The following is a 13,811-nucleotide window of genomic DNA, read 5'->3' as shown; positions in this document are numbered from 1 at the left end:
TCCGAAAGGCCCACGCATTCCTCACACCGATCTTCCAATTGACAGGTTTTACCCCGACAATTGGAACAAACAGTGTGAGGGTCGAGAGAAGCCTTTGGAAGACGCCTATGACAGTCCCTAGCATTACATTTTCTGAACTTGGGAACTTGTGAAGGGTCAGCCATTTTGAATTAGTCAAGGGAAAATTCCAAAAAACGATCTAAGTCATCAACAATTAATCCGATCCAAAAAAGAGTTCAAGGATTTATTTGAAGAAAAACACCTGTACTGCGAAAGCTCAAACAAAATTAAAGTACTTCACCAAATATGATGGGAAAAACTCCAGGTTCAACAGCGAGTAAAGTACGTCTTGTCGACACGTCGACAGAGAAGAAATTGAGTCTTTGTTTACATCGAGAGTGGTATCTGGCCGACAGTTGGCGCTGGTGGGCACACCCGCAACCTGTATAGCGATCGCTGGCGAGTTTTTACTGTATGTGTCTGTCGAGCAACAGAGTTGCAGCTATTATATATTCACCGGCTAAGTTAAATATTTAAAAAACCCATATTAAATAGCGTGGTTTGTATTTCAGTTACGGAACCAACTCGGGTTAACGTCAGCATGACGTAAAGCTTCACGCTTAGATGGTTGAAGACCTGATTCACGCTTAGCAGAACCGTGACATACTGCAAGTAAAGGTTCCTGTCGAAGAGGAGCAGGACCGTAAGCCTGCATTAAGGTGGACAGCTTAGACTGCATGTCCTGCAAAACACTAAAATTCAGTAACACTCGGAACAGACCGTGACGTCGGGAACGTCTGTTCATGAACATCAGCACTAGAAACGGGAGTCGCAGCACTCAGGTCACGTCTGGAACGACCAGATAACACAACGGGACCGTGACTCTTAAAAGGGGCCTCCGGAGCCACAAAACTTGACTTTAAATAAGAACATTTAATAGGCGAACCTTCCTCTGATGAAGGAATACGTTCCGGGCTGCTCCAGTGACTACAGCCAGGACGTTGACTTTGTTCTGAAGGAACTAACTTTCTTTTCAGAGGCCTTGAGACCTGACGCCAGGCTTTCTTGTTAACATAAGCGTCATCGGATGACGAGGAGAACCTAGTCTCGCCTCTCTTATGGTAAAGACGTGCTTGAGGAGCAACGTCTGCAACCTTTGAGGGAACGTCTGTTCGTTGTTTAACACCTATCGCTCCCTTTGGTCTTGTGAGATTCCTTCTCCCAGGGGTTGGGGAGCCCGAAAGAGGTCTCGGACTGGGTGAGCGGCAAGTACGAACAGACGAACCCTCCGCACCAACACCGAACACACCTTTACCACTTTTCGCATTAACACTTTCACTTTTTAAGAACTTCACATCGGACACAAGCTGGTTTCTGTCCGCAGCCAGTGATTCGACCTCTGCACCCAAAGCATGAATAGCCCCCATCACATCTTTAAGTGAAGGTTCGCCAGTGCAAGTAGGGGGCTCCGAAACTACCACTACAGGGGGAGGAAAAGGTTCAGGGGCATGGGAAGAGGAAAATTCTTGAGAACGAGAAGAGCTTCTTCCCACCCTATCTCTCTCGAGTTCACGAGTACATTTGTCACACTCTAACCACTCAAACTCAGACAAAACGACACTCATCGCATCGATCCCCTAATTGACAAGCTTTACCTCTACAATTAACACAAATAGAGTGGGGATCGATGGAAGCCTTTGGAAGGCGCCTGTTACAATCCTTGGCACATTCTCCATAAACAGGAGAAGGGTCAGCCACAATGGAATGTTCAAAGAGAGATAAAAAAACAAGCAAAGTTCAGCAACAGTCAAATCAAAAAAGGGTTCAAGAGTATTTGAAGAATATCCAACACAGCGAAAGCCAAAAAACCATTAACAAGTACTTCACCAATTGTTGAAAAATGTTATTTTTATTAGTAAAATAAATTTTTGAATATACTTACCCGATAATCATGTAGCTGTCAACTCCGTTGCCCGACAGAATTCTATGGAGGGATACGCCAGCTATCACAATACTAGAAGGGGGTGTACTTACCAGCGCCACCTGTGGCCAGGTACTCAAGTACTTCTTGTTGACACCTCCTCAATTATTCCTCGGTCCACTGGTTCTCTATGGGGAGGAAGGGAGGGTCGATTAAATCATGATTATCGGGTAAGTATATTCAAAAATTTATTTTACTAATAAAAATAACATTTTTCAATATTAAACTTACCCGATAATCATGTAGCTGATTCACACCCAGGGGGGTGGGTGAAAACCAGTGTACAAGATTAAAGGATAGCTAAGTATCCCATATTTCATATAACAGTTATCTCAAATAACAATGAAATAATAAGTACCTGGTAAGGAAGTCGAATTGAACCGTTACTCTGCCTCTTTTTTAAGTTCGTCTTCCTTACTGAGCGCAGCGTTCCTCTTGGAGGCTGAATCAACCCAAAGGTGCCAAAGTATATGGGGTTGCAACCCCTACTAAAGGACCTCTACAAAACCTCTAACCCAGGCGCTTCTCAAGAATGAATAGACCACCCGCCAAATCAAAAGGATGCGGAAGGCTTCTTAGCCTACCGTAACAACCATAAAAACAACAATAAAAGCATTCAAGAGAAAGGTTAAAAAAGGTTATGGGATTAAGGGAATGTAGTGGCTGAGCCCTCACCTACTACTGCACTCGCTGCTACGAATGGTCCCAGGGTGTAGCAGTTCTCGTAAAGAGACTGGACATCTTTCAGATAAAATGATGCAAACACTGACTTGCTCCTCCAATAGGTTGCATCCATTATGCTCTGCAGAGAACGGTTTTTATTAAAGGCCATCGAAGTAGCTACGGCTCTTACTTCGTGGGTCCTTACCTTCAGCAATGCAAGGTCTTCCTCCTTTAAGTGAGAGTGGGCTTCTCTAATCAGAAGCCTTATATAATATGAAACCCCATTCTTGGACATGGGCCTCGAAGGTTTCTTGATGGCACACCATAAGGCTTCTGACTGTCCTCGAAGAGGTTTAGACCTCTTAAGATAAAATTTGAGAGCTCTGACAGGGCAAAGAACTCTCTCTAGTTCGTTACCTACCATGTTGGAGAGGCTAGGTATTTCAAACGATCTAGGCCAAGGACGTGAAGGAAGTTCGTTCTTTGCTAGGAATCCAAGCTGAAAAGAACATGTTGCAGATTCGGTCGTGAAACCAATGTTCTTGCTGAAGGCATGAACCTCACTGACTCTCTTAGCTGTTGCAAGGCAGACGAGAAAAAGAGTCTTGAGGGTAAGGTCCTTGAAGGAAGCTGACTGGAGAGGTTCGAACCTAGGTGACATAAGGAACCTTAAGACTACGTCTAGGTTCCAGCCTGGAGTGGATAGACGACGCTCTTTAGACGTCTCAAAAGACTTAAGAATGTCTTGAAGGTCCTTGTTGGAAGAAAGGTCCAAACCTCTGTGGCGGAGAACTGAAGCCAACATACTCCTATACCCTTTAATCGTAGGGGCTGAAAGGGATCTCTCATTCCTAAGATGTAGAAGGAAGTCAGCTATTTGGGTCACAGAGGTATTGGTAGAGGATATTGAATTGGCTCTACACCAGCTTCGGAAGACCTCCCACTTAGACTGGTAGACTCTACGAGTGGAAACCCTTCTCGCTCTGGCAATCGCACTGGCTGCCTCCTTCGAAAAGCCTCTAGCTCTAGCGAATCTTTCGACAGTCTGAAGGCAGTCAGCCGAAGAGCGTGGAGGTTTGGGTGCAACCTGTCTACGTGAGGTTGACGTAGAAGGTCCACTCTTAGAGGTAGAGTCCTGGGGATGTCGACTAGCCATTGAAGTACCTCTGTGAACCATTCTCTTGCAGGCCAAAGGGGAGCAACCAGCGTCAGCCGTGTCCCTTCGTGCGAGAGGAATTTCTGCAGAACTTTGTTTATAATCTTGAACGGTGGGAATGCGTACAGGTCGAGATGGGACCAGTTCAGTAGAAAAGCATCCACATGAACTGCTGCAGGGTCTGGAACAGGGGAACAGTACAGCGGAAGTCTCTTGGTTATGGAGGTGGCAAACAGATCTATGGTAGGTTGACCCCACAAGGTCCAAAGTCTGTTGCACACACTCTTGTGGAGGGTCCATTCCGTGGGAATGACCTGATTCCTTCTGCTTAGGCGATCTGCTGAGACGTTCATATCGCCCTGAATGAACCTCGTGACCAGAGTGAGGTTTAGACCTCTTGACCAAATGAGGAGGTCCCTTGCGATCTCGTATAGGCTCCTCGAATGGGTCCCTCCTTGCTTGGAGATGTAAGCCAAGGCTGTGGTATTGTCTGAGTTCACCTCCACCACTTTGCCTAGCAGGAGGGACTTGAAGTTCAACAGGGCTAAATGAACTGCTAGTAGCTCCTTGCAGTTGATGTGGAGTAATCCCTGTTCTTCGTTCCACGTTCCCGAGCATTCCCGTCCGTTCAAGGTCGCACCCCAGCCCGAGTCCGATGCATCTGAGAAGAGATGAAGATTGGGGTTCTGAATAGCCAACGATAGACCCTCCCTGAGAAGGAGGTTGTGCTTCCACCACAGGAGAGTGGTCTTCATCTCTTGGGTGATTGGGATAGAGACTGCTTCGAGAGTCGAACCCTTGTCCCAATGAGCTGCAAGATGGAATTGAAGAGGGCGGAGGTGGAGTCTCCCTAGCTCGACGAACAGGGCCAGAGATGAAAGGGTCCCTGTGAGACTCATCCACTGTCTCACCGAGCAACTGCTCCTCTTCAGAATGCTCATGATGCACTCTAGGGCTTGGCTTATCCTGGGGGCCGAAGGAAAAGCCCGAAAATCCTGACTCCGAATCTCCATTCCCAGGTACACAATGGATTGGGAGGGAATGAGTTGAGACTTCTCTATGTTGACTAATAGACCCAGTTCTCTGATTAAGTCTAAAGTCCAATTGAGATTCTCCAGACAGCGACGACTCGTGGAGGCTCTCAACAGCCAGTCGTCTAAGTAGAGGGAGGCTCTGATGTCCGATAAGTGTAGGAATTTTGCTATATTCCTCATCAGATGAGTAAAGACCATAGGAGCTGTGCTTAGGCCAAAACACAGGGCTTGGAATTGGTAGACAACCTTTCCGAAAACGAATCTCAGGAAAGGTTGGGAGTCTGGATGAATAGGAACGTGAAAGTAGGCATCTTTCAAGTCCAACGAGACCATCCAGTCCTCCTGCCTGACCGCTGCTAAGACCGACTTCATCGTCTCCATCGTGAACGTCTGCTTGGTGACATACGCGTTGAGCGCGCTGACGTCCAGCACCGGTCTCCAACCTCCTGTCTTCTTGGCCACAAGAAAGAGACGGTTGTAGAAGCCCGGGGATTGATGGTCCCGGACTATAACCACTGCCTTCTTCTGCACAAGTAGCGACACCTCCTGGTGCAATGCTAGCCTCTTGTCCTCTTCTTTGTAGTTGGGAGAGAGGTTGATGGGCGATGTGGTCAGAGGTGGTTTGAGGCAGAATGGAATCCTGTAACCGTTCCTCAGCCAACTGACAGACTGGGCGTCTGCACCTCTCTTCTCCCAGGCTCGCCAGAAGATCTTGAGTCTGGCTCCTACTGCTGTCTGGAGATGCGGAGAGTCAGTTTTTACCTTTAGATGTCCTGGAGCCTTTCCTGGACTTGCTCCTGTAAGAGTCTGGACGGGAGCTTCCTCGGCTGGGGGCTCTACCACGAAAGGGCGGTATGAACCTCGTAGCAGGGGTATCAGCCACTGGTGAGCGATAAGTCTTGGGGACTGAGGTAGTAACCTTAGACTTACGAGCCGATGAGGCTACAAGATCGTGTGTGTCCTTTTGTATCAGGGCAGCAGACAAGTCCTTAACCAGCTCTTCAGGGAAGAGGAACTTCGAGAGCGGAGCAAAAAGGAGTTGTGACCTTTGGCAAGGTGTAATGCTGGAGGAAAGGAAGGTACACAGCTGTTCCCTTTTCTTCAAAACCCCCGATACAAACATCGACGCAAGCTCACCAGATCCATCCCTAATGGCCTTATCCATGCAGGACATTAATAGCATGGCAGAATCCTTGTCCGCAGGAGAGGTCTTCTTGCTGAGGGCCCCCAGGCACCAGTCAAGAAAGTTGAACATCTCAAATGCTCTAAACAGTCCTTTCAGTAAGTGATCAAGGTCTGAGAAGGTCCAGCAAACCTTAGAGCGCCTCATTGCAGTTCTCCGAGGCGAGTCCACCAGACTTGAGAAGTCAGCCTGGGCAGAGGCAGGTACTCCCAAGCCTGGTGCTTCTCCTGTGGCATACCAAACGCTCGCTTTCGAAGTGAGCTTAGTCGGCGGGAACATGAAAGAAGTTTTGCCAAGGTGTTGCTTAGACTGCAGCCACTCCCCTAAGATCCTTAATGCTCTCTTAGAGGACCTTGCTAGGACTAGCTTAGTATAGGAGGACTTAGCTTGTTGTATGCCCAGCGAAAACTCAGATGGCGGAGAGCGGGGAATAGCAGAGACAAAGTGGTCTGGGTAAACCTCCCTAAGCAGAACCAAGACCTTACGAAAGTCAATAGACTGTGGAGAAGGCTTGGATTCATCCACGTCTGACGAGGGATCCAGGTGTGCCTCCTCATCATCAGACGCCTCATCACCAGAGTGTAGCGAAGATATCGGACAAGAATGCTGAACAGCAGAGTCAGAACGAGTAGGAACAATAGTAGTGGTTTCCTCTTCAAGTAACTGTTGAGGGAGAACCTGAGGCTCAGACTGCAAAGGCTGAATAACAGACGAAGCAGAAGGAAGGCGCAAGGGTGGAGGAGGCTGACTCCTAGCATGAGTGGTTGAACCCAAGGATTGCGCTTGCTGAGCGGTTGGTGGAAGCGGAGTAGCAAGTTCCTGTTCCTGTGGTGTGAGCGGAGCGTGATGAGGTTGAGGCTGCGCAGAACAAGGTAAATGTCTCGCATGCTGAGGCTCCTGAGGCGCAAGGCCAAGGTGTAGTGGAGCTTGCCTTGTGGATGGTTGAGCTCGCTGCAGCGAGAGCTGAGGAGACTGACTCATGGACGGGAGAGGTTGTTGTACCTCAGCCAAGAGTTGCACCACTGGTGGAGCAGCAAAGGGAGGCGGAGGAAGAGAGGTATAATCCTCCTGATCCCATAGCAAAGGTTGCCTTAAAGAAGGCGGAGGCTGAACACCACTGGGAACAGCAAACTCAGACCGTGGCTCAACATCGTACGCCTGGCAGGTGGTACTGCGATCAGGCGGAGCAAGCGCAGGCGGAGCGAGCGCAGGCGGAGCGAGCGCAGGCGGAGGGAGTGTAGGCGGAGGCGGAGGAGCAACACTCTCAGCCCGACACTCACGCATCAAGTCCGAAAGCTGTGCTTGCATGGACTGTAGTAGAGTCCACTTAGGGTCGGCAGAAACTACAGTAGGCTGAGGTAAAGCCTTAACAGTCGAGCTCTGTTGTGGCAGAACCTTACTCCTCTTGGGCGGAGTGCAGTCGACAGATGACTGCGGCGAGTCAGAGCTGAGCCAATGACTGCAACCTGGCTGAGCACTCGCGGACTGGACTCTGCGTTTAAGTGGTCTCGAGACCTGAGACCAACGTTTCTTCCCTGACAGATGATCAGCGGACGAGAAAAAGACGGGCTCAATCGTCTGCGGGTGGGAGTGACGGTCTTTGGAAGACACGCCCGCAACCACCGAGGATACTTCTGTGCGCCTAACAAGGCCTGCCGAACCCTTATGCCCTTCGACATTGCTTCTCCCCTGGGCTTGGGAGCTTGCAAGAGGTCCCGGACTGGGAGGACGACTGGCTCGCACAGAAGTATCCTCACGCACCACACTGGCACTGACACTAGCACTTGGCACTGCACTGACACTAGCACTCGTCACAGCACTGGCACTAACTCCACCCACTGCACTCTTGACCTTAAGTTCCTTGACTTCGGCCATCAGAGACTTATGGTCACTTACCACTGACTCTACTTTATCGCCTAAGGCCTGAATAGCACGCAAAACAACAGACATATCAGGCGGAGGGCAAACAGTAGGTTCGGGGGTAGCCACTACAGGGGTAGGAAAAGGTAGGGGATCATGAGGTGAGGAAAACAGTGAAGAGTGAGAAGAACTCCTCCTAACTCTACCTCTCTCTAACTTAGATGAATATTTTAAAAGACGGACAAATTCCAGTTCCGAAAGTCCGGCGCATTCCTCACATCGATTTTCTAACTGACAGGGCCTGTCCCTACAGTCAGAACAAGCGGTGTGAGGATCTACCGAGGCCTTCGGAATACGCCTATTGCAAGACCTACATCGTCTATGGGAGGGGGCTTGCGAAATGTCAGACATCTTGAATCCAAAGAGTTAGCCAAAGGGGTTTCTAAAATCAAGCAAAAGATCGTTAACCGTTAATCAGGACTATATAAAAGCTATCTAGCTAATATAAGAAGGTTTCCAGTAATGCGACAGCCGAAATCTGAGAGAATACTTCACCAATTAGCCGTGAACAAACTCGAAGATCATAAGCGTATCCCAGAACGTCTTGCCGGAAGCACGACAGAGGAATAATTGTGGAGGTGTCAACAAGAAGTACTTGAGTACCTGGCCACAGGTGGCGCTGGTAAGTACACCCCCTTCTAGTATTGTGATAGCTGGCGTATCCCTCCATAGAATTCTGTCGGGCAACGGAGTTGACAGCTACATGATTATCGGGTAAGTTTAATATTGAAAACTTTAGGTTTAGCGTGAGCGAGGAACCAATGTTGACACCTAACTCGGCAGAGAAGAACTGAAGAACTTGGGAATAGTGATAGTATCCTGCCGAGTGGTGGCGCTAGTGTACACCCAGCAACCCAACACCGTGATCGCTCGCGAGTTTTGAATCTGCCGACCGTCGGAGACGTTAGCTACATATATATCCACCGGCTAAGTTAAATATCTAAAAACCCTCGTATACATATTACGTTTGACCCCAGTATTACTCGTTTTATTATCCAAATCACCTCATTTTATATACCCATCAAATATTATCTATCATACATTCCATTTTATCACCATATATTACTTTTATACATTTTGTTATTACCTTGTCACTCCCAGATTTCACATAAATACTTGCTCTGGACAAGTTTCCCATTCTGTTCATTCATGTTTACTCTCTAGACTCTGTTGTTTTTCCGTTAACCAGTCACGAACCCGTACGTATGTAAAGTTTGCACAGGGGGTTTAATATTTCCCTACCCCCCCCCCCCCCTTCCAACAACCCTTTTTCCGTGGAAATCTTTGCCCAAGTCAGGTCTTTGTTAGTTCGTGTCGTCTTTTGCGTAATTTACGATCTAAGTATTAGAAAATTGTAACCACTTCAGTAATCCATACTTGAAACTATTTTGGTGTATTCCAATGTTGATAATTTTCTTAAATCACATAATGTAATATACCAAATTTTACAGTGTTGCAAGTGCAGTTCTAATCTAAGGCAAAACAGTTAAGACACCACAGTCTCAGTCACAACACCCCCGTGACTACTAAGTTACGTCGTCACGGTCATAAAAGTAAGGCATTAATTTCTTTAACTTTAATGTGTTAGTTTTATTATATTTTGTTAGAGTGCGAAGCTCAGCATTACCAATTGCTAATGCATACGAGGGTGATATTTTATGTTCCTGTGATCGTAAGTGAGGAACAAGAACCATTATAATGTTAGCGTGAGCAGCTCAACATTACCACTTGCCAGTACATACGAACTTGATGTTTTATTTTCATGCGAGCGAAGTGATCTAATGGCGAAACAAGAACCATTATATATAATGTTATTGTAACAGTACTAACGTTACCGTAACGTGAGTGAAGTGATATAACAAAGGTCATTATATTGGGTTAGTGACCTGGGAACCTCTAGGTTAGGTTAGGTGGGATTGTTAGGTTCTGTACCCTTTTTGTACTTTTTTATATATTGTGTAAAGTCTATATGGGAAAATTCTTTAAAATACACATGATAATATTACCGTATCATTGCTAACGTTAGTAATGCCACCGCAACGTTGGTAACGCTGTGTATCGTTGGTAACGTTGCCAATGTTATCGTTCGCGGTACATACGTGAGTGGAGTGACACCGAATTTGAACAAGTGCTTATATTTAAACATTTTTACACAACATATATGACAACAGTGATTATATTTAACCATTTTAACAGAAAATATATGTTTTCCCGCAGAAAATAACGTGATTAAACCGGTTTCCACCTTCATTTCATCCGTAATAACAGCAACCAGTTCGGCAACTTAAAGTTAGTCGAATTGGTTAATCTGTTTGCGGTTGAAATGAAGGTCAACTTCGGTTAAATCACGTTATTTACTATAGGAAAACATATTTTCTGTTCGAAATCAGACCCTGTAATACAATACAACTTTACCCCATTATATTTAGTGTTGTTAATGTTAACGTAATATTGCTAATATGCGCAGCATTGCTAACGTTAGCAATATCAGCGTAACATTACTAATATTAGCGTAGCATTGCTAACATTAGCAATGTCAGCGTAACATAGCTAATGTTAGCGTGCGCAGTACATATATTCTTGATGAGGGAAGTGAGGCCAGCCATTATATTTAAAAATTTTAACAGAAAATATATGTATTCCTGTAGACAACAACGAGATCTAACCGGTTTTCACCTTCATTTCATCTGCAACAAAAACAACCAGTTTATCTACTTGAAGTTAGTAGAACTGATTGTTCTGTTTGTTTGCGGTTGAAATGCAGGTCAAATTAGGTTAAATCACGTCATTTACTACAGGAAAACACATATTTTCTGTTCAAAATCAGATTCTGTAATACAGTACAACTTTACTGTATTATTTAAGGTATCTTATATTTATTGAATATAGGGTTAAATGGAAGGACAGGATTAGAAATGAAACAGATATTACTAGGAGCCTTTGTATATCAGTGGTAAGTTCCTCAGGCGTTCATTAAAAATGGACATTGACTAACCTAAACTTTCCCCCCTAACCTAACCTACAAGCCGTGTCATTACCTACTTACCTAACGGGGGGTCGATGCGACCCAACCCCCTTACACTGCCGTATTCTAGGTTAGATATAATACATACAGGTGGCCGCTATCATACATACAACCCAATTACTCGAGTGCCATATATGGAAGAGATCATGGGGAAGGGCATATGGAGATGGCTTTTGCATGCTCTCCGCAATTCCCAAGAGATATTGGTTTAGGAAACTTTCAACTGGGCTCCACAAGGCACTAGAAGAGTTGGAAGGCCCAGGCCTACATGGCAGAGAACTATGTCGCCTGAAGTAGGGAATGATGACTTGAGAAGTATTGTATTAAAAGCTCAAGATTGAGACTACTGGTGAAATCTAACAGAGACCCTTTACATCAATAGGCGTAGGAGATGATATATCTATTTGACTATGGTATGAGAGGTAGCTCAATTCGTACGATACATCAACTGTAAATGACAAGGCTATCATGCTATTAGCCTCCCAGTTACTTACATGGTGCTAAAAATGTACAGTATTCAACGTTGTCTGTTAAAATCTTAATAACTTTAATGTCTAAAGCTGTCTTCTCCGATAACGTTCATGAGAATCATGAAGTTTGAATTTACATTCGGGAATCGAATCAACAACATAACACGCCGTTACGTTACGGTCGTTGTCTTCTTCTTGAATTTATTTTCCTCGTGGCTGCAAGGGCGGGAAGGACATTTTAAAATAGCGATTCCCAACCATTACTTTTCTCGAGAATTGTGAGAACGTCAACATTTATTTCGGAAGTCAAGAGCAGATCACTTAGTAATACTCTTTCCAAGACAAAAAAAAAAAAAGACTTTTGATAGCGAGCTCAAGAAATTCTTAAACAACTCTGGTACATCTTGTGTTTTAATCAAGTCGTTCTTGACATTTATCCAACTTGTAGTGAAGGTTGCATATTATATAAATTGGTATCAAATAGAGTGCATATGTAATTCATTTCCTCTTTAAAAGAGGGCAGAATATGAAATAATGTTTTAACTATATATGTATAAAATGTTCATTGCAAAAAGCCTGTCTTTCGAAAACGTCTAAAAATTAAAATATTTCGGTTTGTTGAAATAAAAGTAAGATTAATTCCTAAAAACAAAAACCCACAAAATTGTTAAACCGTCTTGACGTTTTACATTGCACGTCCCATTATTTAAAACAGAATTCTGCCTCTTTTAGGTAGGTTTATTGGTCATAAATATGATCATGACGTACAGATTCTTCCGGGTCGACGACGTTATAGTTAAATGTTCTTTATAATTATTTAATTTACTCACACTATACAAACTTACACACATAACCTCACGCACATTTAAATACTACAAACAAACTAGATTATCTAGATATCAACTTAATTCCACAGTCGAGTCAGTCGTGCTCGAGTGGAGACGTGTCAGTAGCTCTCTTGAAAAGGACAGGATTTGTATGTTGTGCAAGTGTCGTGAGATAGATAATACAATTAAGCATGTCTTTAGCTATATTATCATTATTATTATTATTATTATTATTATTATTATTATTATTATTATTATTATTATTATTATTATTATTATTATCTAACCTAGAACCCTAGTTGGAAAAGCAAGATGTTATAAGCCCAAGGGCTCCAGCAAGGAAAAAAAGCCCAGTGAGGAAAGGAAATAAGGAAATAAATAAACGAAATGAGAAATAATGAACAATTGAAATAAATCATTCTAAAACCAGTAACAAAATCAATAAAATTAGAAGCAACGGCTTATAATTAAGGAAGTAAGAAACACCAACTAAAAAAGTTGTCCGACATATTAGACAGGTTCTGAGAGTTAGAGGTAAAAGTATACAAACACTGTGCTTTCTGTGAAGGATGTAACTAATGATAATGAATGTTCTGCAGATTGCGGCCCTTTGCACCCATCTTCTAGTAGTGTGCCCGCAATCACTGTGTTGGGGAGAGAGCAACGAGGACCCAGGGAAACACTCTAACCCCCGCCCCACCCCGGGGCGCGCGCTCTCTCTCTCTCTCTCTCTCTCTCTCTCTCTCTCTCTCTCTCTCTCTCTCTCTCTCTTTTTTACTTTTGTAGACAAGAAAATTTTGAAGTAATAGTTCTTAACACTTCGGAATAAGGCCCTCGTGTGAATTTGCAGGATCAAAAGGATAGTGGAGAGTGTTAATAACACCAAGGCTCCGTGGGAATTCATCAACATCAAGGTCTATAGAGTTATCAACATCATCTCCGCCTACGCGTATTGACGCAAAGGGCCACGGTTAGATTTTGCCAGTCGTCTCTATCTTGAGCTTTTAATTCAATACTTCTCCGTTCATCATCTCCTACTTCGCGTTTCATAGCTGTGAAGAATTATTTCCTTCACTACTCTTCTTCACAGTTTATTTCATGTAGACATTGTTATTGCTCGTGACGTCACGGCAGGGAAAATGTGAGTGATGATTCTTCTGTAAGCAAGAATCTCGAGAAAAATATTTTTGTATTCATTATTTTACCTTAAGTATTTAGGTACTTTAAATTTCTCTCTACTACAATGCTAGTCTAGGAGGTATGTTTATTCACACACGTAAGCCCGACTTGCTAATTACTTTGTAAGGACATAGTCTTACCCACCTTGTTTCCTCCCGCTGAACACTTTCCTGTAAATTGTAAATTTATTCTTAATTCCACACAGTGGATTTTTGTACAACAATGTTGCACTCTTTGAGAGCTTTATATCCATGTATAATATTGTATATTTCATTAGGCTACCGCCTTGATATTTTATATTTATACTTGGACTAAAACAAATGATTTTGGCGGTTGGATCGGTCTCCATCCCGGGCTACTTATCCGTCCGCAC

The 13,811-nt window shown here is 44.3% G+C and overlaps 1 protein-coding gene across 2 annotated transcripts in view; it reads right to left on the bottom strand.

Moving 5' to 3' along the window:
* LOC137641377 (nucleolar transcription factor 1-A-like) overlaps positions 1–13,811 on the bottom strand; it is a 690,267-nt gene that overhangs the window by 288,892 nt on the left and 387,564 nt on the right. Inside the window, exon 1 of one of the 2 annotated variants that reach the window (XM_068373881.1) lies at positions 11,457–11,624. The exons of the other annotated variant lie outside the window; for it this stretch is intronic. The gene's annotated coding sequence lies outside the window, so the exon portion shown is untranslated. Of the gene's footprint in view, positions 1–11,456; positions 11,625–13,811 lie in introns of those variants that run through there. 2 annotated transcript variants of the gene reach the window in all.

Source organism: Palaemon carinicauda, chromosome 5 (genome assembly GCF_036898095.1).
Source record: "Palaemon carinicauda isolate YSFRI2023 chromosome 5, ASM3689809v2, whole genome shotgun sequence".
NCBI classification, from domain to species: domain Eukaryota; kingdom Metazoa; phylum Arthropoda; class Malacostraca; order Decapoda; family Palaemonidae; genus Palaemon; species Palaemon carinicauda.
The sequence above is the reverse complement of the archived record's forward strand: the minus strand, read 5'-3'. Positions and strand labels throughout refer to the sequence as shown.